The sequence below is a fragment of the Gymnogyps californianus genome, chromosome 16 (genome assembly GCF_018139145.2).
Source record: "Gymnogyps californianus isolate 813 chromosome 16, ASM1813914v2, whole genome shotgun sequence".
NCBI lineage: Eukaryota > Metazoa > Chordata > Aves > Accipitriformes > Cathartidae > Gymnogyps > Gymnogyps californianus.
Genome location: NC_059486.1, coordinates 16,500,099 through 16,523,843, shown reverse-complemented (window position 1 = coordinate 16,523,843; position 23,745 = coordinate 16,500,099). Strand labels below are relative to the sequence as shown.

The window sequence follows — 23,745 nt, the reverse complement described above, 5'->3', positions numbered from 1 at the left end:
ACTATCTTATTCTTTTAGACCAACCTCTTAGAAAGACCAGAACAACAAATTGTAATGCCACAGCATTGCCTCTGCCAGCCCGAGCTTGTGGGATCGATCTGGGGACAAAACGGACAATTTGTTTGAAATTCAGCTTTGAACCCTGCCTTGCTTTCCCCTCATATTTTGTGCCTGCCCTCTGTGCCACCTTGCAGTGTTTAAGGAAGGAGCAGAAAGCTGCAGGGTTTTACCTCACGTGACAGGATTTTGCTGTCATATATGGTATAGTGATGGCTTGTTCCAAACTTTCAAATTGCAGAGAGCTAGTGGCCTTCTAGGTGATCGCCCGTGACTTTTCAATCTAAAGGCATCCGTATGCTGCACAGAAAGTAACTGCTCCAGTCTTCCAAAATGCCTGTTTTGAACCAGGAATTTTCCATTTGGAAAGCAGGACAATGCAGGTATGGAGAGAGGGACTCCTTCTGAGCTGCAAAGTGTCTTCGGGAAAAGGAGGGATCAGAGCTGGATGTTTCCCAGAACCGGACATGGGTGTCTTGTATCAGAGCCAGACTGTCCTGCAAACGTCATGGGAAAGGCAATGAACAGGGGAGCAAATCTTCTGCCCCTCCACCCCCGCTGTTCTCGCCACTAATGAAGCAGTAAGGTGCGAGTTTGATGTACCTTGTCATCAATAGCCATTGAGATCTAAGACATTTACTGATAGCCTTTGCAGAAGACTGGGAGCTGGAACCTCTGGCTCCAGACCCTGTGCTTTAACAGTTAATTATTTCTTTTCATGTTTTATGAGAAGGTGCCCAGTGATGCAAGACAACAACTTTAAAAATTGGGTCTCTTTTGGTTAACACAGCTGACTTGAGCCCCCAAAGTCCTTTTCATGGCTCTAAGAAAGCGTAACATAAAGGTAGATTGTAACATAATGATAGCAGTCTGTCTCTTTCATCTGTATTTTGAATGCTTTCCTTAATGACAGTAAATATTTGTCCTTCAGCTAACAGAGGTTTCTTTTCTTAAAAATTTCTAGCATACTGGATTACTGTAATTTAGTTCTTGTATTTGTATTTTACACTTGTATTTTTTCCATCTTACTTTTGTTCTCACTCTGCAGTACTGAGAGTTTGACGCTGTATCATCTTCTTTTCACGTGGAATCATGTCTGCAGAGTGGAAATGCACCTCCTGTTCTTGCAGCTCAAGCTGTGAGATCTTTTTGCAGAGGAAGGCATGTCACGAACAGTCTTTCATGAGGTCCCTGCCCCATCAGGTCTTGAGATTCTTTGAAATTCTCTCCCTTTAGGGATCCGTGCTTTGCTGCCTAAAAACTGTCAGAGGATGTTACTGTTTTCCTCTGTTTGGTGAGGATGTTCCCTAAGATGTTTTTCCCATTAATCCAGCCGCATTAGGAAGCGCAGTGCAAGGCTCACACTGCTTAAGTGAATCTGGTCTTGGTGTTGGAGCCCTCATGATGGACAGTAATGAGATGCTGAATGGATTTGTAATGAAAACCCAACTGGCTGAGTGTGCAGGGTAGCAGTACAGTGGCTGCTGTAATCTTTCTGCTTCGCAAATATGTTAGCAGCCATGAGGATGTTTTGATGTTTCATGATACTTAGGAAAGTTTTGTTTCTAAAATCTAGCAGAACATCTCCCAGGCTTCCTCCTGTACGGTATCTGTCAGCCTTTTGGGATCAGTCAATATTGATTTGAGACACTTGGGAATTTGTTTGAATATTATGGTGCTGAACACAGTCTCTATGTCCAGACAGACAGATTTACTGTGTAAATTCTCCTTTGCGAAATTACAGGTGTTTCTCTTTGCCCTATCTGTCGTCTTAGAGTATGGCGTTTAGTGGATGCCCATAAGGTAAATGTGCTAACGAAGGGGTATGATTTTTCAAGGAGAAGGTGGTGGAGTTGAATTCCTCTTCTAGGCTGTTCTGTTGTCAGTCCCCTCACCATCCCCTCACATCCTCTAGAGATGTCTATCTTGTCTGAGATGGATTTAGTTTCCCGGTACTCTTGGCTCTTAAGACTGCTCTGCACGCTTCCCTTTCCAGAGTCCTCATTCAGTTGAGCTTTGGATGCTCCTTTGTCAGATAAAGGTGGTATGCTTCTCAGTGTTACAGACGAGGGTCTCGCACTTGGCTCGCTATTCCCGTGGACGCCGTTTCCACGGAGGTTTGGTTACGGCCTGTGTCACCCGCTGCGGCGGGTCCAAGGCCGGGAGCCCTCCTGGCTCCCCTCCCCTGCCTCCTGCTCTGCTCGGCAGGGTCTCCCTGCGCAGCCAGCCAGCTCTTTGAGTTCGCTCGTGGAGAACCAGGCTTGGCACAGGCCGGCTGGGCACCTGGGGGGCTGGCGGGCCTCTCAAGGGCTGCTGCAACCGCCCTCAGAGCCCCCACGCTGGGGCCATGGCACCAGCACCTGCCCGGGGGCTGAGGGGCGGCTGGTGGGGCGGGCGGTGGCCCGGGGGGGGGGTCTCGGTGGTGACCGGGGGGGGGGCCCTGCCCTTTGCTCCCGAGGTGGCCGACGACAAACCATTTGCAGGGCTGCGTTACTGACAGCGCAGCGCTCGCTACGGCCCGGCGGGCAGCCTCCAGGCTGAACGCCGCTGTGCGAACGGGGCCCTGGGGCCTCCCGCCCTGACTGGGCACACACGGCGGGGCCGGTGCTGCGGGGCCTCCTGCCACCGGCCCCGGCCCCGGCCCCGGCCCCGGCCCCGGCCCCGGCCCCGGCCCCGGCCCCGCCGCTTCAGGGTCGTGCCGGGCCCCGAGGGAGCAGCAGCACCGGGGAGGTGGGAGGGAGCTCCTGGACTACCATTGGCTGCACGCTGGCCAATCACGGCTGGCCCCGCCCCCGGCAGGTATATAAGGCCCAGCGCGGCAGTCACGAGGTTTGTTCCCGGGCTTCGTCCGCCCCGCCGCTCCCCGCCGCTCCCCGCCGCTCCCCGCCGCTCCCCGCCGCTCCCCGCCGCTCCCCGCCGCTCCCCGCCGCTCCCCGCCGCTCCCCGCCGCTCCCCGCCGCTCCCCGCCGCTCCCCGCCGCTCCCCGCGTTTCTGGGAGAGGCTGCAGCACAGACACTCGCACAGGTAAGCACTTGCTGCAGTTCCCCTGTGGGAGCGCGTGGGCCGGTGGCAGGCTGCGTCAGGAAGGCCTGGGTCTGCTGGGCTGCACCGGGCCGGTGCAGGCATGTGCGGTGGGCCGGGGTCAGTGCCAGTTAACCGAGTGGGGCTGCTGTGGGCAGTGTGGTGTGGCTGAAGGGCTGCTAACGAAGGTGGTGGGGAGGATGGACGCTGCCTTTGGCTCCTCAGTCTGCAGTGCTCTGCTAATTGCCTTGGGGAGGGAGCTGCATGCCAGGCCGCCCCTGGCTGGGTCGCTGGGCTGATGTGGGGCTGCGGGGAGGTGGGGGGAATGCAGGTGGGAGAGGGAAGGAGTGTGTTTGCTCATGAAGCAGAGGAGAGGGTCTTGGGGAGGAAGGTGGATGGGGCTGTGGGCAGGAGGCTGAGGACTCGGGAGGGCCAAGGTGGTGGGGATGGGGCCGAGGTGGTGGAGATGGAGCGGTGTGGGAAGAACAGGTTCAGAGGGTCCTTAGGCCCACAAGTCCAGTGTGTGCTGCTGTGGGTCTGTAGCTTCCACTGACAAATTGCATAAAGTCTATGTGGAACGAAGGGGCAAAAATGACATTCTGTTCTGAAACATTCCAGTTGCTAGAAGCTTCCTGCTGATCTCTAGCCTGGGTTTATTCCTGGCCTGCTCCTCCCTCTGTGTTCCCATGACAGTTTCCTATCCCTTCAGTTTCCATAAGGCTTCTCTTTCCCAGTGGTTTTCTTTTTCTGTACTGTCAGTGAAGCGTCCAGACACACTTATTTTTGAGACTGGGCAATGCTAGCATCTCTCGTGGGGTTGGTTCTGCAGTGCTTTGTCAATCCTAGTTGCTTTGCCCCTGTTCTGGTTGGGCTATCTTTCCCAAGTGTGGGTCAGTGGTCCTCTGGTGTTTTGCAAGCTTTGTTACCTGCAGCTGTAAGTAGATGAGGAAATACTAAAAAAAAAAAAAATTTAATGAAAGAAGTGCAGGCAAATTTTTGTACAGTCTAGTGAAGGGAGGAGCGATCCTCTGTAGGTGTTATTCAGTGCAGCATGCTCTGCCCTGGCATGTTCCTGCAGCCATCCCCAGCATAAGACGTGGGAGAGCCCCCGCCTCGCTTGAATCTTCACCAGCCTGAAATGGTTCCTGTGGCCAAGGCAGCGATAGACCAGGGCACGAGTGTGCCCACGTGCCCCATCACCTGGTGGCCAGCAGCTGCTGGTCAGGGACCCAGCGTGATCCACGTGGCAGTGCTCACCCTCCCTCGACCTGCTGGCAATGCTTTGCATAATGCAGCCGGGACACCGTTAGCCACCTTTGCTGCAGGGACGCAGCACTGGTCTGGTGGTGCGGCTGTAGGGACCCTCACTGCCCTTCGCTGCCATGTCCGTGGCCGGGTGGCTTCCAGGTTCCGAGCTGGAGGTGCTGGGCAATGGAGCAGGTGAGCAGGCAGCTCTTCCTTGCAGGAGGGTGTGACCTTTCCAATCTGCACATGAGTGTTTTAGAGGAGGGGAATTAATTAAAGTGACTTGATAGATATCTTGCTTGGATGTAATATGAACTGTATCCTCAGAGTAAGAGGATTTGTGATCTGCTGGTGGGCTGTGCTCAGAATCACTGTTCGTTTCCCCTTGTTGTTGAAGATCTAAATGAGCTTTCTGGCTGTAATGAGATCGGTGTGCACAAGGGTTTGATAGAGCTAATCACAAAGAACGCCTTTTGCTACCAGAGCAAATGACATGAAAAGGAGTGTTAGGTTTTAGGGCTGACCTCAGCTCCTGGCAGGCACTGGTGAGAGCTGGGTCTGCAGCCCTGGTGTTGCACGGAGCTGCGACTGGCATGAAGTGGAGCAAGGGCAGTGCTGACCTTGGCCATGTGGCCCATCCACCTGCCCCAGGGCTGCTGCTGTGTCCCCAGAGGGTTACGGGGGGATTGCGGTGGGGATTTGCCCAGTTGAGGAATGAGGAAACTTCCCAGTTTAATTTGAAACTTTTACACTTTTCTGAAGAACTAATTATAATTTCCCTGGTATTCCCAGGCTGCCTGCCTGCACTGTGTACTTAAAGCAATGTTTTCTGTGGTATTTTTCTCAATAAGATAATGGAAAATGCCGCTTGTACCGCAGGTTAGCTTTGTGCTTGTGGGAAGATCATTAATTCCAAGCTATAACCACAGCTAAAAAATATATTGCTCCTTAGACCTCCGCTTCATTGCCCAAATAAAAAATGGCAACATGCAGACTTTCTTCCAGGGAGACTTATGGCAGGGGAGTGCGGTGCTGAGGTGAGTCGGACCTGTGGCTTGGCTGGGTTTCAGCGGCTGCTGGGGGCTGTGGGAATGTGGCTGGTGCCTTGATGGAGCGGGCATAGTCTCTGTGTTTTTTCTAATCGGTCCTTTTATTTGAAATTATTTCCTCTGCTGGCCCTGACTTGGTTTTGTAGTCTCCTTGGCTCCGTGTTGCAGTTCCGCAGGGTGGCCGGTGGGACAGCCTCCTGTGGGAGCTGGTGCCTGCAGACAAACCTGTCTTTGGTGCTTTGTGTGCAAGGACCCAGCCAGCCCTTCTCTCTTCTGGGGGGGAAGATCTCCCTCCTGGATGTTTGGTTTTTAATTCTGGTCATTTATTTGTAATTTGCAGAGTAGGGGCAAGATCAATAGAGTTGCCTTGTAAATTGGTGATAGGAAACATAATTAACAGTGTTAGGGATTTAACTAATACTGTTGGTTAGGAATCCTAAATAACCTAATTTGTGACGTGGCTTTTGACTGGGGATTTGGCTGACTGGATCAGGTGAAGGTGGCAAGCGAGACACTTGTCACTTGTTCATGGGTGGGAATATGGATTAACCTGAAAAAAGCAAATGCGTGTGAAGTGTATGTGAGATGCTGCTAGTACAGGAGGCTTTGAGACACGAGTCACCTTTGGAGCCTTCGGGCAACGAGTTTAAAACCCGCATGGAAGTATGCAGAACGTGTGGTTATTTATATTGTGCAAGTTGTGGACAATTTCTTGATTTGATGATGATCCTTGGCAGCAAGTAGGCATTTCCAGGAGGCCTTCCCTCCACCTGAGGTCTGGGGGTCCTGATGACCTGGAGGCTGCCAGGAGGGTGAACGAGGAAGGTCCAAGCTGACACTGGGGCAAAGCGGAGGGCTGCAATGATGTGCTGGGGGGGTGGCTGCTTTCCCTGTCCCTGGGGTGCCAGGCCGCAGCAGGGAGCGGAGCCACTGGCCGAGGCAGGCTCAGGGACTGCAGTGCCTGCACAGCTCTCCTGCATTGCCCCAGCCCAACAACTCGCTTCAAACAGCCTTCGGTGAGCCCTGAGCCGCTGCATTGCTGGTGGAAGGGCCTTCAGGTGATGGCCTGCTTATGGGTTGCTGTGCAGCCCACAGTTGTTGAGAAGCAGCTCCCCAGTATTGTTGGACCTGGAAAATGTTTGTGGTCTAGGGTAACAATTATATAACAAGTCACTTAAGCTGCATTTTAACATACGTGAAAGCAGAGCAAGGGAGGACCCTGTGTGTGTTTCTGAGCTCCTACAGCGTCTCCAGGCCGGGAGTGTTTGAGCTCCCCGTCCCTGCCGGTGGGGCCGGTGCTCTGGAGGGGTCTCCTCTGCCCCCACAGCCCTGCGGCGCCTGGCTGGGGACCCGCCGGGCGCTGTGCTCAGGCCAGGGCTGGTGTTGAGGAGAGCCGGTGTGTGTCTGCTCCTACGGTCACACCGAGGAGCCCTGTCAGTCCTTTCCTGGTGTGTGCTGCGCTGTTGTGGGCGAGAGGAGGGAAGGCCAGAGCTGGTGGCTGCTCTTGGTGGGCTTTGTGGGCACGTGAGCCTGGGGGAAGCCTCTCCTTGCATGAGGCCCTTGCTGATGGCCAGGAGAGAAAGTGCTGGTCTGGAGCTGCCTGAGCCCTGCTCGACTCCCGCCGGCTCAAGGGGCAGGGCGGGATGGGCCCAGGGCTGGGCATGCTGTACCTCCATGTCTCTCCTTCCTGCTCCGGAGGAGGCTCAGCCGCCTGGCCCCGTGGCCGTCTCCTGTCGTGCCCCACAGTTTTATTGGTGCTGCAGCTCGACTCTCACCCCTCCACAGAGGGCAGGCAGCGCAGTGGTGGGGCTGTGCCCATCTCTCACCCATTCTTTGGAGGCACGACGGGGGATGGCCCTGGTTGCTTCCATGCTGCTGCCTCCTGGGCCTGGATGTGACATTTGGCTGGTGCTGTGAGGCCACCAGGACTGTGGAGCTCTTTCTCTGCAGCTCATTCTCCTGGGGCACAAATTGCATCTCTTAAAAAGCACTTAATAAACTAACAATGGCTTGAAAGGAGGCAGTGAACAGAGTGACATCCCAGGGAGGCAGTGAAGAGCTGGAGGAGGAGAACCTGTGAGGAGTGCAGGCACAGAGCTGCTTGCAGAAGGGTGCTGGCTTCACCCTCTCTGGCTGAGAGCTCCAGTGCCACTGTTCCCCCGTTATCTCTGCTTGTTCCGAATTGGTGGCGGTTACCAGGGTGCTTGGTGCCAGCGGTTCATAATCCCGTTGTATATCAGGAAGCAGAATCTGAGCCTCTGATTTATTTGCATGCTGCAGAGCAAAGGGAGGGAATGTGCTTGAGCGCTTCCTCTGACTGAAGCGGGATGGGGACTTTGGGGAATAAATAATGTGATGACACCAGGACTTATACGCTTGTTCAGCTGCATTGATTTCATTCAAAGGATCTCGCAGTTGTATTGATCTGGGTCTTTCTGCTACCTGCAGAGCCTGGGGAGCGGGAGGGCCGGTCCCAAACACACGTGAGTGCGTGTATGATATTTTACTAAAGCCTCTTGGTGCTTTGCACACAGCTGCTCAGCAGCTCTGGGGTGTTTGCTCAGGTGCCTGTGTAGGGGAAGAGTCTCCCCAAAGGGTTATGTAGTTAATCATTGCTAGCTGCCCGTTATGGATGGGAGAGCAAGAACCTCTGTATCTGTTTATATACTTTAATTACTCCACTGTAAATGAGCCAATGCACAGGCTAACCTAACAAAATTAACAGCAGCAAAATACCCTAAACACCCCCATCCCCACCCCGGACCAGTCTGTTTTTTCCACGTGCTTGTCCCATGCCAGAGCTCCTTGCCCCTGTAATAAGGGAAGAAGTAGTCTTCAGGGTCACTTACCCTCCCTGGCTGTGCCAGGCCTTGTTCACCCCTGACCCTCCTGGCTAACCTCCTCATTCTTAACCGGGGGCTCCGCTCTTGTCTCTCAAGGGCTAAACTTGTTAAAATGAATCACATTTGGCATATCTCCCTGTGGTGCCTCTCCAGATAAAAGTGGTCCCAGCTCGCATGCTCTATTTTTGTTTTGTTTCTGTATGTGACAATTTTCTCTATACAAAACCCTCTTTTGTCAGTTTGTAGAAGAGATTATGGGGAGACAAGAGCCCGCCTTTTTTATATCCATCTTGTGCTTTCTCATGGCTCCACGAATGTCATTGTTCATGGCCAAGGAACAATGACATTCTTCTGTTCCCATATCTGATGTGATTAAAGGAGCTGCAGAGCAGAAGTTACACTGAAGATTATAATGAACAGAGGAGACCTTGCTACTGGACATGAGATGCAAGGGAAGATTTTGGCCCTGGACTTGCTTCCTGTAAAATAAATCCCCTTTTTTTCTAATCTGCAAGAAACGTCTGAAATTATGCCCTTGATAAAGACTGTAAGTGGACAAAGTGCATCCTTCATGCACCCTCCCAGCCCCAGAGTGCCCTCACGTTGGGCTCACTATGAGAGCAGCCACCCTTGCTCCCCAGGGTGTTGCATGGCTGCAGATGGGAAGAGTGCATTTAGATCAAAAAGCACAAGGAAAAAGCTTGCCAGCAAGCTGTTAGGCGAGAGGCTATAGCCCTTTTAGGAAGACCAGAGAGGAACTTGCATTTAAAGATTTTTAGCTGAAAGGGACCTGAGACATCTGTAAAAGAGCAGGAGGTGAGAAAGCTGTTCTTTGTGGCTGGGCTCAGGCCTGGCTTCCTTTCCTTGAAGTCCTTAACAGCAAGGAGGGTCCTGCTGGGGGGCTCTTGAAGAGGCTTGGAAACTGCGGAGGGTTTTTTAGCCTTGTTTCCTGAGGAAATAACCATACTGAGTCTGCTGTCTCTTCTCCACCCGCTAGTGCGGGAGCCCTGTGGCCAGGTTGGAACCCGATCTGTGGAGGAAGAGGGGCTGGAAGGCTGAAAGAGGATCAGGCTGGTGGCTGTTTCAGCCTTGGCAAGGTGGAGGAGCACGCTGCATCCCGATGCCTGCCCTCGGCTGGCCAGCACATCCTGGCCAGGCGCAGGGAAGTGTGGGGAATGGCAGGTGAGGGGCTGAGCTCCAGCTCCAGCACGGTGCAGGGGGTTTCTGGTGGGCAGGGCGCAGCCGGGAGGGGTGTGCATGGGGCAGTGCCCTGGCACTGATGAGCCGGGGATGGGGAAGATGGGGTGGTGCAGGCTCTTCAGTGGGAAGGGCCTCTCTGGGGCTCTCTTCTCCACGCTCCTCTTACCTAGGAGCCCTCGCTCCTCTTGGAGGGGAAGCCGCTTTTGCATTCTCCAGGCAGGAAGGCTGTGTGAAGGCCAGCCTGAGTTCTGGAGGGGAAGGATTCATTTCCCGCCTCCCTAGGATTTGGCCATAGCCTCCCTTGTCTGCTGGGGGATGCTCAGCCTTCACATGCCTTCCCTCTCTTTTCCTGCAGCTTGCATTGTCATGTACTTTGTTATTGATATGTAAAATGGCCCCTTTGTAGACTCCCAGGCTCTTATGCGTACCAAAAGGATGATAGTCTCAGGCTGTGGCTGGGTAGGGCCCTGCAAGCAGATGCTTTCAGCCCAGGTGGTGGGAGCAGGCGTGTTGTGCAGCAGTGGTCACAGCCAGGGACCATTGTCTGGGCTACCCCAGGTGCTGAGCACAATGTGATGAGCCCACAGGGAACCAGGAGACACCAAGGAACCTGCACGATTGGGATCTTCCCAGGTACTGGGCTGTCTGAAATCCAGATGTGGACAAGCAACAGCTCTTGCTGGTTATGGCAGCAGATGAGGCAGCCTGGTCTGATAACTCTGTGTGGCCAAGTCCTTGCAAGGGCCAGTGAGGCCTTGTGGAAGCTGGACTGGCAAAGCTTAAGCTAACTGCAAGCCTGATGTGGGCTCTTGGCAGCAAATCTCTAGGAGCTGTGAGCATAGCTGGTGGAGGGGTGGGAACTTGCCAGCACCTGAGGATGCTTTCCATCCAGGCTGATTTCGGAAGCCCTGCCCTTCCTTACAAGGCTTCACTGGTGTATGTTTTGGTGCCATCTCCCTGCTGTTCTCCTAGATCTTATTCTTCATGCACAGAGCTTTAGGCTGCTCTTGGTATCTTGGACAAAGACACACAATGTGGAGAATATCTGGCCAGGAACTGATCTCAGCATCTGTCCCCCACTGGCCCTGGATTTTCACTCCAAAAGCTGGGGATTAAGCGGCAGCCCAGGGAAGGACCTGTCTGTCTGGACAAGGAGCTCAGATCTGCCATTGTGAACACGTGGGAGGTGGGGGGCTGTTCCCAGCCCCGGGGTGTGACAGGGGATGGAGAGTGGGGCTTCATGAGAGCTGGCGAGTGCTTGTACTGAAGGTGGGCGAGCGCCAAGTTAGCGTGAAGAGCAGTGACGGGCCTGTTCGTGTGGGGAGGAGGGTACACAGGAGCACCTGGGTCTGCAGGCATCAGATTTGCAAGACACAGTCTCATACTTTTATTTCAGTTTTCAGAGTCGTGGAAGAAGGGTGTCTAAGGTCTTTCAGTGACTGGCATCCTTGCACAGAATTAGTCATCCTGGAGCTGGTGTCAGAAGGACATGCTTTGTATTGCAGTTGTGTTCTCCAGTGCGCTTACTGTTTGCTGTACACATTTGCTTTTCCTCTTGATAACTTCTCTGTGGACCCTTGCACCAAAAGCGGTATTTACCAATGCATATTCAATCTACTGTGTGGTGCTGAGATGCACAGCTGGAATACTAAGTTGTTTCCATCACAAGGCATGGCTCATTCCTGCAGGAGGCCCTGCTTCACAACAGCATGAGTACCACTTCTGCAGACCCTGCTGGTGGAGGCCAAAGAACTGTTAAATCCTGTTCCCAAATGCTTTTGGGTATGACCATCCATCCTGCAGCTGTGGGAGGCCTGGGGGTCACTTGCTGGGTGGCTGAGGTTCCCTCTGCTGTCTGTACTCTCCCCAGGAGACAGGATTGGTGAGTGCACAGAAATGGGGTGTTCGGCAGCGATCTGCTTGGTGTGCTGCCACGGTCCATGCCCACGCTGCTGCTTGCGCTCTGCCCAGCATTGCTGTGGGGCTTGGGAACTCTTTGCAAAGCTTCCAGAGCTGGGATTTAGGTGCTCAGATCGGCTGGATTTGGTTCTTGTTTTTCAGTGTGACTCTCCAGAAGTTGCTTTTGCTTGGTGTTTTTCTTTGGGTTCATGGAGGCAACTCCAATAACTGCCTATGTGTGAACTGGAGAAGAAGGTTTATAAAAAAATCAAGTTTCTGGTGACAGCTGCTGTTGCCACGCTCAGTGTTGCATGGCCAGAACAGAAGGGATTTCTGTCCTGAGGTCCATATGCTCTTGCTAGGCAAAGAGAGAGGTGCTGGGCAGGGTAGGGCTGCAGCAGGCAAGCTGTGGCAGCAGGGGAGATGCTGTGGTGATGGGACACCCTCCAGCTGTGCTTACCTCTGCAATCTCCTCAAATGCATAATTGGCTGCATCGGTTGTGGCAGTGGGGAAATGTGTTTGTGCTGTCCCCTGGAAGGAGAAAAAACCCTATTTCTTTTCTAAAAAATAAATCCTTGGCAAGCTTTCCACAATACATGTGGTCCTATATTAGCATGGGAGGGGTTAATCCTGGCTTGAAGGGTGGAGGGCTGATGTTGGCCAAGCAGCACAGTACATAGCATGTTAAGCTGGAAGTTGCAGAAGGGAGAAAAGCTTTTCTACCCACAAGGTGAGGCAGGAATCAATGAATCAAAGACATAGGTATTTCATAAAGCATGTGGCAGGAGGCAGCCCTTGGATTACTAGAAATAATGTGATATATTAGCCCTTGATTTGGTGGAGTCTGCCTTATACTAAAGAGGAGGAGAGTGTAAATTGTGATGATTTGTGTAGAGTTTCTGACATTATCTTGGCAAAAAAAAAGGCTATCTATACAGATAAATGCACTCAATCGAAATCGTGGATGTGGATTTTTATATGCACTTTCTTCCATGATTACAGAGGTCTTGGATGGACATTAGGAGATCTGTATAAAATGAGGCTTTGTAACAAATATAATTTGCAATCTCAGGGGGAAGGCCCCTGTGTGATTTTACTTTCCTTAAAGAAATTGTTTTGCTAATACCAAGAACTTCAGGATTGTAATGAAGTGTCCCAGGCTCAGGGCCATACCTGCAGGTGGAAGAGGAGGCCCTCTGCGTGGGTCAGGGAGCTCCCACTGTGCTGAGGCTCAGAAGATGCACACCTTTTGCCCTAGAAGTACAAAGATTCGAGATCCCACAACTTTCCTGGGGAGACCGTGGAGCAGAGGGTGAGCATGCCACCCCGGGCATTGCCAGGTTCCCGTGCAGGGCAGCTCCTGTGCCTTGACACGGGGTCGGCCAGTGCTCGTGGTGGGGTGGGAGATGAGTGTATCTCTGGCATGCCGGGAATGGCGAGGACAGTGCCGGAGAGCTGGGCTGCGTAAGGACCTGGGAGAGGCTGGACGAAATGCCAAGCCTTCGGTTAGTGGGAGCTCCGATGCTGCATTTTCTCTGTGACAATTGTCTCAGCTACTTTCCTCTGCAGCATTACCCACTGTAAATTGTAAATTAAGCTTGCCTGTAAATAAGAGAGAAAACATATCCTTGTTCTCCTTCGTTCTGAGTTGGAGCTTCAGCTGCCTGTGAGTGGAGATAAATGAGAATGTTTATGCTCCCTTTTTTGTCGATGGACCTTTTTTCTGCAGTAGTTGCCTCATACTTGCTGCATATACAAATGCACATTGCTCCTTTTGTCTGTGCATTAGAAATCCTGCCTACCCATAAGCTGGACATACTGTTAACGTCATCACTCCAAAATCAGCTTGCTTTATATTTAGGCTTTCAAGTCAAAGGGTTTTCATTTGTCTAATGCTAAATTCTAGTTTGTGGCATTGCAGGGCTCCAGGTTGTTAGTCTAAGCAAGTCAAGCTGTACTGTCAGAGCGGGCTGCTAGGATGTGAAGTTTTGGACTGTGTCTAGGCTGGCTGGAATTCAAGTTCATTGATCTGATTTTGTAGGGTAGACCAGTGGCTGAGTGACTCTTCTGAAGTATCTGCCTGTGAAAGTAAGGTCAGTGCTGGATTCAGATTGTCGTGTTGGGATTTGAGGTCCCTGGTGTTGTGCAGACAGGACTGTGCTGAGTGTCCCTGAGCTGCCTGCTGGGGCTTTACAGACCAGCAAATTCTGTGTGTATATGGGCATAAAGTCTTATCATTACATGTGCCCTGGGGAACACCGTTTTCAAAAACGGAAGGACTTCTTCATGCCAGTGCAGGCCTCTGGAGTTCCTTAACCCTTTGTTAAGGATGGATCCTGCTTCTGATCCTCTGACAGCGGAGCCGTGCATGGCCAGGACCCTGGCTGCAGGGTCTGCTGCCACCCAGGAGGCTGGAGTGGGGAGAGGACCCGCCACAGGTCCCAGCACTGCTCGGACGGTCCTGGGGAGCCCATGCACTGCTGGCACAGCATGCTGCTGCGGGCAGACAGCCCTCGGCCGGGGCCAGGCAGGTGGGCTCTGCACAGGATGCTTTGAACAGCTAGTGGAACTTCCCTGACCATAATTCTTTCTCCTCCATTATTTCATTGGCTCTAAGTGTTCCTGCTTCATATAACCCTGCAAAATCAACAGTTGAATTTAATATGACTGAGTAATTCATATGGCACAGGTACTGACAGTGGTAATTCAGCCTCTAAATTATGATCATAAATTTCCATGGCATGGCACTGCTGAGGGGGGTGATGATTTTATTGGGCAGAGCAGAGTCACTCAACTAATTAAACAGAGAAAGAAACCTTCAGCTGCCTGGGGTGCAGCACAGCCTGCCAGCATATGTGTGGCCAGCATAGCAGCGTGGGCACATGCCAGGCAATGCTGGGGTATCGTGGCATGAGCCCGCTCGAGCCTTCGTTAGAAGTTGCTGCACTTGCTCTGTCCTCTGCAGAGGTGGTGGTGGCAGCTCTACAAGCACTGGCCGTGTCCAGGCGAGAGTGACTGGCAAGGCGCTGGGGGTTGAGAGCGGCGCTGGCTGGTCGGCCTTGGGCGAGGGCAAAAGGCGGGCAGAGGGACTGAGGGTGGATGTGCCTTGTGCTTTGGCTGCAGTAATGCCCAGCTGTGCTGACCATTAGCTCGGGAGCCAGTCTCCAGTGCTCAGATTTACAGGGCTGACTTGGTAAGATAAGAGATCTGAATTTCTGTGTCAGGAGGTGAGTTGGGTCTCTTAGTGCTCCTCTGAATCATAATAAAACAAAGTCTTTAAACAGTTTATAATTTGGAATTATTAAAATACTAAAACATACCTATTGCTTCCTGTTTTTGTATTAGGAAAGACCGGGTTCAGCTGTTGTAGTCTCTGCTGAGCTCAACTGTGGCTTTATGTAAACAAAGAAATACTGTGAGCAATGAGCACCCCAAGCCATGAGCGTTGGGCTGGGAAATGGGGTGCCTCTTGGTGCCTGGTCTGAGAAGTGGAATGAGAGGGAGCATGTAGAAGCAGCGCAGGTGCTGTGTGTGTGTGGCAGCCAGGTATCTGGCATCTTGGAGGTGGTGATGGCACTCTGGGCTTCTGGAGACCCTGACCCTCTTCAGCTCGGAGCTGGCGCTGCTGTGGATGCAGCTGATTAACTGTGCCATGGGCATTGCTGAGTTTTGAGCTGAGAGGTGTCTTGTGTGACCCAAGAAGTGGGTAATGAAGAGGGGTGCCCTGGGCACAGGCTTTATGGGGTACCTAGGACGGCCAGGGAAGCAGGGGCTCCAGTGTGCAGTGGAAGTGCAGCGTGAAGCATGGGAAGCGCTCTCCACTGCTCAGCCCAGGCTGGTGGAGGCTACGTTCACCAGACCAGGGCTGGCTCCTGCCCGGTTTGCAGGAGGAACCCTGCTCACTGGTCGTGGCATTGGTGCCGTTGTACTGGGTGACATGCACAGGGGTGTCATACCAGGGCCCCCTCCTTGGCTGAAAAGTACAGGTAGGCTGTAAGTTACTGAACCGTGGGAGGGGTTTATGAGCCAGACATGCAAGAATGGTCCAAAGTTAGAGAAAATGTATTTATTACAACACTTTTCATGGGCAAGTTATCATTTTGTCAAACTTTATTAGGGAAAGTAATTAATGGGCTGTAAAAGGTGCTAGTGCGTAGCCAGTAAAAGAGCTAGTCCTGTGCAAATTGGCAGTTCATAGATTTATGGTTCCTTCTTTCCCCATTTATTAATATGGAGAATGCACATGAAGTGTGTTATATGTATGGGCTGGTGAGCCCTTGTGTTCGTGCATGGGGCCTGGCCACAGCGAGGGGGGTGGGGGCTGCTGGGGTACGATGGCTCCTTCATCCCTGTTGTCCCTCCAGGTTCTGGTGTCTCTGCATGGCGAGCAGCACTGAGGACAAGCAGGATTAAATGCATCGTGCCTGTCGTGGGTGGGCTGTGGCCCCTGCCCTGCACTGAGGGCCAGTGCAGCATGGGGGGTGCTCAGTGTGCACCCAGGCAGGGTGTCCTGTGGGCCCGGAGGGGGAAGAGGTGCAAGTCCCAGGGGAAGGGAGGAGATGTGCTGCATTATTAAGGAGTGTGAGATGGAAGCAGTCTGTCCGTTCCAGAAAGTGATCCGAGCCTGCCCCAGGCCAAGGGGCTGGCGGCACGTTCTCCGGCAGGCTCTGCTGCTCTCTGTGGCACAGCCCCGGCAGACCTCACCGTGCACTGTGTGGTGGCTGGTGGGAGCTTGGCTGCAAATTGCTTGTTGGTATGTGCTGGTGTTCTGGACAGTGAGCTGCACGTGCTGATTATACAGGACTGTATGTCTGTGCTCCTTGTCTCGCTATTGTAGGGTTACTTGGGAGCTGATTTAGTTTAATTATGCCAGGGGAAAAGGAACTGATTGTTCAAAGCAAAGTTCTGGCAGAGCTGCTTCAGGGACTTCACAATCAGTTACGAGCATCAGAAGAAACAAGAGATACTCGGCACCCTGGCCCTACCATGTCCCTCTGAACTAGCTTTGTGCCTGGATGTATCAGGCCTGTGGCCTGGGACTTAACTCCACCCAGTGTTGGTGCTGTCTTGGGTGGGATGGCTGTTGTTTCATCTGGCTTGATGCTGTTGACAAATCCTTCAGGATGTTCTTGCATTCGTGAGCTGGGCATTATTCAAAAGGGCTACAACAGCAAAACTAAACCCTTCTGCTTTAGATTGCTGGTAAAGATGCTCATTATAGATAAGCAGCAAGCGGACTCAGTGCCCAGCTGTCCTCTTGCTGAGCAGTTAGGGCAAAAGATTTGGCAGCTTTCAGGAACTGAAGAAAATGGTGCAGACTAATGTAATTTCCCCGATTTTTTTTTTTTTTTTTCACCTTTTGAATTGTAGGTCAGGATCCTGGAATATCAATTTCTAGATACCTTCCTCTCAGTGTTTACAAACAAGCTCCTTGCGTTATCTCCAGGCAGCACAACCCCTGTGTTAGCAGCGGCGATGCCTATCCTCCCTGCATGGCTCTGTGTCCCTGGGTGGGATGTGCTCTCGGGACAGAGTACAGTGCTGATGCAAGGAAATGGGAAGCAATCCTGTGTGCTGGTCTTTATCTAAGGATTTCTTTTTCAGGTGTTCAAAGGAATCCCCTGTGATACTTGTCTGCCGATCAGATGGGGTAAAAGATCTGGGCCAGTTACTGAAAAGGATAAAACAAGTAACAGCCAAGAATGCTTTTACTTATACAGTGAATGCGGAAAATATGATTTTTAGTGTTTAGCGTCAGTAAATGTCAGGGATGCACATGCATATCTGAGCAAATGGTGAACCTTCTTCCTGCCTTGTGGCACCCCGAGGGATACTTGGGAGGTCCTGGATCTGCCCTCTCCAGCTCGGCTGCCTTCATCACCCTGCCGTGCTGCCTCTTAGCACCTCTCTGTGCCAGCATGGCGTTTAGTGATGGGTGAGGGCCAGCCCCTGGCTGTGGTGGAGTGAGGATGGCTGGTGGTGAGCATGGCTCTGCCCCTGTGCTCCACTGTGGCTGGTGGAGCTGTGGGTGCCCTCCCTCTCTCGGGACCTCTCACCGTCACTGCAGTGTCTGAACCCTCCGTGCAGGGCTGGTCCCGGGTGGGCAGCGTGGTGCTCGCAGCAGAGCTGGGAGCTGCGCTCAGCCAGCCCCTGCCTGCTCGCAGGGAGGTCTGTGGCTTGCTGTCCTTTGCCCACCAATTGGCATGTGTCACTGCCCAAGCCAGCGCCTGCAGGGCATGGGCTGCTGTTTATCAGCATCTCTTCACGCAGATGAGCACCAGAGATACCCCTTGTCTGTTTTGGAAGAACAGAAAGATGGGGAGCGTAGGGTGCAGCCTCAGTGTTGAGGGGAACTCCGTGTCCTTGCAAAGGGGCCAAGCCTTGGTGGCTGATGTACCGGGTCGCTTGGGATGCAGGGTGGCCCAGACCCTTGGGCAGCAGCCAGTGCTGTGCAGTGGCCGTTCGCCTCTTTGCACAGGGAGGATCTGGCCTGGGAGATCATGTTGGGCTGCAGCTGCTGCGCACATGAGCCAGGCTGGTGGTCTCGGTGCCAGCCCTTCCTGAGGCCATGGTGGCTGTGGTGCAGGGGCTGGGGAGGTGGTTTCTATTCTGTGCTCTTGGCCCGGCCGAAGCCCCTGCCTGGCCTTTCAGCACGGGGACCTCTCCTTCCCCTGCGGCCGACTGCTCTCCCAGCCAAAGGTCCCTTTCTCCTTGGCCTGATCTGCTCCTGTCCCAGCTCTGTGCATGGTGTCTTGTTTTCTCCTGGGGATTACGTTAATGCCATTGATTGGTTTGTTTTAAATAGCTGTGGCTGCTAGGTCATTATTACTAGATGCTGATGCATAATTTATTGATAGAAATATTGGCTGCCTGGTAGAGGGGCATTGACTTCCACCTGTTAACCCTTCACCTGCCCACATGACCTCTCATCGCTTCTGTGGTCTTGTAACACCCAGCTTTTTCCAGGCTGTAGAGGGTGATTTTATTTTCCACAAGCTCCCTTCTCTCTTCCTCCTTTAGAAGGGGAGACGGGCAGGTTGTGTTAGCGGCCGCCTTAACAGCCAGGAAAAAACAGTGTGGGTGAGCAGCTGGGCTGAAAGCAAAGCATGTGTTAATGCCCATGGCTGGCGCTGGTTTATTACTGGTCTTGTCTTGCTGTTGCAGAGTGCTCCTCATGCCTTGACTGCCTTGGTTTGGGATACTTGCAGGTTCACTTGCAGAGATAGGCTGGGAAAAGTAGCTTTGCCTGTTGTGAGCCTTGGCCAGAGGAGAGTGGGATGCTGCTGCGTTCCTCCGGGGAGCTGAGCCCAGCTGCTCCTGCCGTTGAGGGATGCTGCTGGTCCATACACAGTGGGACTAGAGCTCCGTCTCCAGCCTGGAGCTGGCAGCTTGCAGGAAACCTATTGGCACAGGTCAGGCTACTGGCAGAGTAGAGTGCTGCGTTAGGGAGCTGTTGGCTGGGCTCAGGGAGTGCCTGATGTTTAAAAGATCAGAAACATGAAACCAGAACTAGCCAGTGAAAACAAGGGATTTTGCTCAGGCTCCACAATTGCTGCCTGCTGCTCTGCTTCTGCTATTATCGCACTTCCTACAGTGCCAGGAGCTAATCCAGGCTTCCCTCTGTGCTGGACTCTCAGCTGCATGGAGCTGCTGAGCCTGCAGCCAGCGTGTCACTTGCTGGCAGAGCCTTTGCCCCTGAGGACCCGGGACAGACTGCTTGGTCACGTCGGTGGAGAGGCATGCCAAGGCAGTGCCTTTCCATCACCACCCTGCACCAGCGGGTAAGGTCTCTGCCCCAAGCATGGCAAACCTAATGGACAGGCTTTTGCATTCGTATACCAAATCCCAGTCACAGCGGCTCTGCAGTCACGGGCCCCTGCAGATGTGGCATGCAAAAGCCAGTGTGGTAGGGGAACTAGCAGAGTTCCTCAGCAGAAAACTCTGGGGCAGGCATGTGTCTGAAATCTCTTTGGGACTTGGTGTCTCCCGCCAAGATCTCATAGCTCCCAAACCTCTCTCTGAATTATGCCTCGGCTTTCAAATCAGATAAGCTGGCTATATGGAGTCACTTTATATGAATTATTTGTAGAACAACCCAGGATTAAGATCTCTTATTTTCTAGAAGTCTCTTTTTTTTTTTCCCCCCCAGAGACACGGAAGTGTGTGTGCTCTTGCTGTCTGTCTTTCCTAGGGAGCACCTACCTGACCCCACAAAGAGGAGGAATAAACCTGGAGCTTAAACCCCCTCGAAGCAGGGAGTGCCCTGGCTGCTGCTGTGTTCCTGGGTGAAAGAGGTGTCCTCACCTGCCTTGGGTGATGGCAGTCCCACGTGGTGAATGCCCCTCAGAAACAGGACCGGGTCTCTGGTTTGCACAGGCAGTTTTTTTGTTAAACTTCTGTGGGGGAGACCTCCTGAACCCTTCTAAGACCAAGCACAGACTGTGGGGTGTTGGATTGCTGACTCCTGGTGTATGGTCCTGCCTCCCCATTCAAACCAGCTGTGAGCCCAAGTGCCTTCCTGCGGCCGGCCCTCTGATGTGGTTAAAGCCCCTCTGAGCGGATGCTCGTGTCCTGGCAGGGACCAGGAAGCGTCTTGCAGCGAAGTGCCGTGGTTCCTGCTTTAGTCTGTGGAGATGAGGAAATGGGTGGCTACTTTCTCTGCAGGCCATGGTCAAATGTCTTTTATCTCGCATTATCCTGGTTTTCTTTGCGGTGCTGACATTCATGCAGATCCTAATTTCTGTGTCCCTTGCTTCTGCTGCCAGCATGGCAAAAGTCTTGCAGGCACCTCTCCAAGCACGTCCTTCGTCTTGCCTCATCTTGTGTTGATCAATAGGCTGCTTGGGGTGTGCTGCTAGCTGTAGCCTTGCTGCTGTCAGTGGAGACCCACCCATGCCCACCCTCTGCAATAGAAGGAAGGCAACCAGATGTTCCTCATGGGCTCAGGAGACAGGAACATGGAAACAAAGCTTGGCCAGTGTTCATGTCTCATACTGCTGGTGTGCTCTTCTGGGCCAAGGAATGCTGCTAAAGCACAGCGTGATTAAGGGCCTTACAACACTATTGTGCTAGGACTTCACTGAACAGGCCCGGAGTAATCGTCTTGTGGGTTCAGCGGGAAATGTATGTACGTCTTCTACACCAGACTTTGGCTTTGGACTGGGACATGCATGTTGATGAGATGCAAGGGTGTCACAGCCCAGGTCTGAATGCTTTCAGAGCTTCCTCTGAAGACCCTTGGTACCCTGGTGTGCCAAGAAAATACTCCAGGAAAGGCTGTTTGCATGTGCTCCCAGCCAGAAGAATGGAAGGAGGATATGAAAATGAGTAATTATCTTTAAAAGTTATCCAGATGTACTTGCTGGCCTTTCTTTTGCGTACCCCTAACTGGTTTCTGTCTTCCTTGCTGTAGGTTCTCAAAATCTTGGAGAAAATGGATTTTTGGAGGGTGAGGGAGGGAGAAATCAATGAAGTCAGATGTTAATTTCACAACTGGAAACATGTGAAATATGTCTCGTTTAAATGGCAGAGCAGCAGCTGGCTCATTCCTCTTGATGTGTTTCTGCCTGTGGTGATAAAGCTTGGCAGTGCAGCAGTGGAGAGCATCAGGTGGGGGCCTGAGAAGGGCAGGGCATTAGCCCCTTCCCTGGGTTGGTTTTCCTGGCTGCAGCATGCCGATATCCTGGTTCTGCTCCCTGTTTATGCAAGAAAGATTTAAGTTTGTTTTGTTTTTCAAACTGTTCCCAGTCCCCAGGAAAGTTAATTTTAAGCCCTTCCAAGGTTTTTAATTAGTAGGTTTGTTAGTGCTGGTTCAGGCTCCCTTCCCTCCCCTGGCAGAGAGGGGACAGTGCTGTCCTTGAGCTGCGCCCAGGTTGGAGGATGCTCAGAGGGTGATCGCAGCTCTGCTGCCCAGGGGCAGGAGGGGTTGTCGGTGGGACTGGCTGCTGGTGGAAGGTGATCCATCCTTCCTCTGAGCTGAGGCGGGCCGGTACTTGCAGGGGCAGTACTGCACAGCTAGTGCAGGGTATCTGGCAGGCTTTAGTGCATGACAGGCATGTGGCTGGGCTGAGGGGGCTTCTCCAGGGATGGCAGAACTAGTTTGTGCAAACTGCAGAGGACCGTTCTAGGTTGGGGTTTGCTGTGAACTGCTATCCCTGTTCTTTGTGTCTGTGTGTGGCTTCCTTCAGAGATGGCACAGGAGGGAGTGAGCTTCGGCTTTTCATCTGTCCCCACTTAAACCTCCTAGCCAGCTTTCCAGCTCCGTGACAGGCGAGGGACTCCTTTAGCACATGGTGTTCATTCGCAGTGAAGCCTCTGGCAGCTGTTTTCCTTGGATGCGTTCCCTAGATCAAGAGTCAGCACATGCTCACCACGAGACCTATTTGGTAAACAGGTTGAGAAGAGAGATAATCTTAGACTAGTTTGGTTTGCATATGAGGACTGACACAGGCTCAGTTCGTATTTGAATACTACTTTGGAGCTGAAGTCTGCTGTTAGGTTCAGTCATGCAGCTCCTGGTCAGATAGCTGTCACATGAACATGGATGTCCATGTATCTGATTGCTTGTTGTCTCCGTGAGGATGACCCTTGTACCATGGATGGGGACGAGAAATGGAAGAAATTCAGTCAGTCATAAAAATGGATAAATGAATCTGTGTTTAATGTGTACTCAGAGATCCTTATACCTACATCTTGCTTATGTGTCCTAGAGAAAGAGAGCTCTGTGCCCGTCTCCTCTGAAAACTCTTGCCTTTTTCCGAAAGCCTGTCATTATGAAGAGCTTTGGATCTTCTGAATGAAGTCACAGCATAAAAGGTACTGGGGAGCCAGTTTGTCCACTTTCCAGTCCAGATGTCCCCTTTGCACAAAGCGTGTGCATCTGTATCGGAATATTGCAGCTGGGTTTCTTTGAATGATTTTACCAGTAACTATGTTTAAATCGCTATCAACATAGAGCTCTGCTTTACCGTACTCAAAAGATCACATTAGGTGATTTAACCTGATATTCTGGGTTTAGCAGGAAGATTAGCAGCTGTTAAAATGCAAAGTCATATGCCATTGATAATCTATCACCAGCAGTGATTCCTGGGTAATTGTCACTTAGTCAACAACGCGTCAGGTGCAGAACACGGGGTGCCACCAGCGACTCTGCTGGGAGGGAGCATGCGCTGTGGACACGTTCCTGCTGCGTCTGCTTTTCTGAGCTTTCAAACTAGTGCTGCTTGATGCATTTCTAGCTGTGATGGAGATGGTGGTGGTGCAACCCAGGCTGAGCCCAGTCTTGCCCTTTCAGGACCTGACCTTCGGCGCGAAGCGGCACAGTGGTGCGGTTTCAAAGGCCCTTCTCTTCCTCATGCTACTCAGATGTAAATTCATTTTTGCCGGAGCTGTCTGAGCACTGTGACTGCCAGTTAAATCCCTTTATCTTAAGGAAGAGCTGAGCCTGGGCTGGATGTAAAGTGGAGGAAAAGGGAGATTCTGCTGTGCGGGTTATCGCATCCCAAGCCCATGCTGTGCACCGCTGGGGAGGTCAGGACGGAGGTGCTGTGCTGCTTGCTGGCTCTGCCCACTGTGCACCGTGGAGCACTCCTTGGGTCTTTGGCCTCCGGAAACGCAGCTGCAAATCACCAGGCACACTTCTAAAGCTGTGTGCAGGAGTTGCTCAGAGAAAATCCAGCTCCAGGAGTTGGTTTACAAAAAGGAAAAAGATCTGTGCCTAAACGCCCACGCCGTGTTTTGTGCATTCACCCACTCCGATAGCGGGGGATTGGGCATCCCATCTGAACAGCACTGCAGCTCAGCCATGTGCTGCCTGGGATTTGCGGGTGCTTAATAGCAGGCATCAAATGCTCCTGTACCAGCAGAGATACAACATAGAGCTGAATGCACGTTGTCCTTACCATGTGCTATTTGTATGGAAGAATAATCCATAAATCAAGATATTACAAGGTTATTTAGTGATTCTTCAACTGTTATACATGCATCAACAACAAATAAAAGAAGCATTTGATAACATTAGTCCATGTGCCAGGAAATTCTCCTGGTTCCTTTCCTTACCTAAAGAAGGGGAGACCTAAGGCTATTTGGATTAGCACGCTGTGCTGCGATGCTCCTGCACAGGCAGTGCATTCTTCCTAAGCACTGCCAAGAATTTGCTTGTCACAGAGATGTGTAATGTGATTGCAGTGGAAAATACATGCAAATGTTTAGCTGCCTTTTTTTTTTCTAGAGGGGAAGAGATCTTGATTAAACAGTAATTAAGAGTGTTTTGGACAACACAAGGCAGTGTCTCTCCCAGGTGCTTAATAAGTGCCAAGACTGTTGAGTGAAGTGTTTATTTAGCATAGTAATAGGAGGCAGTTATTGCCAGGCTCACCAGAACTGAGTCTCTATTGTATATGTAACCTTGGGTAGCGAGTGCTGCACGCTC

At 52.2% G+C, this 23,745-nt stretch overlaps 1 long non-coding RNA gene across 1 annotated transcript in view; it reads left to right on the top strand.

Annotated features, from left to right (window-relative positions):
• Positions 1–2,937: 2,937 nt before the first annotated feature.
• The window catches only part of LOC127022950 (uncharacterized), a 58,138-nt gene continuing 37,330 nt past the window's right edge, over positions 2,938–23,745 (top strand). Inside the window, exon 1 of the long non-coding RNA XR_007767388.1 lies at positions 2,938–3,081. This is a non-coding gene — a long non-coding RNA (uncharacterized LOC127022950). The remainder of the gene's footprint in view (positions 3,082–23,745) is intronic.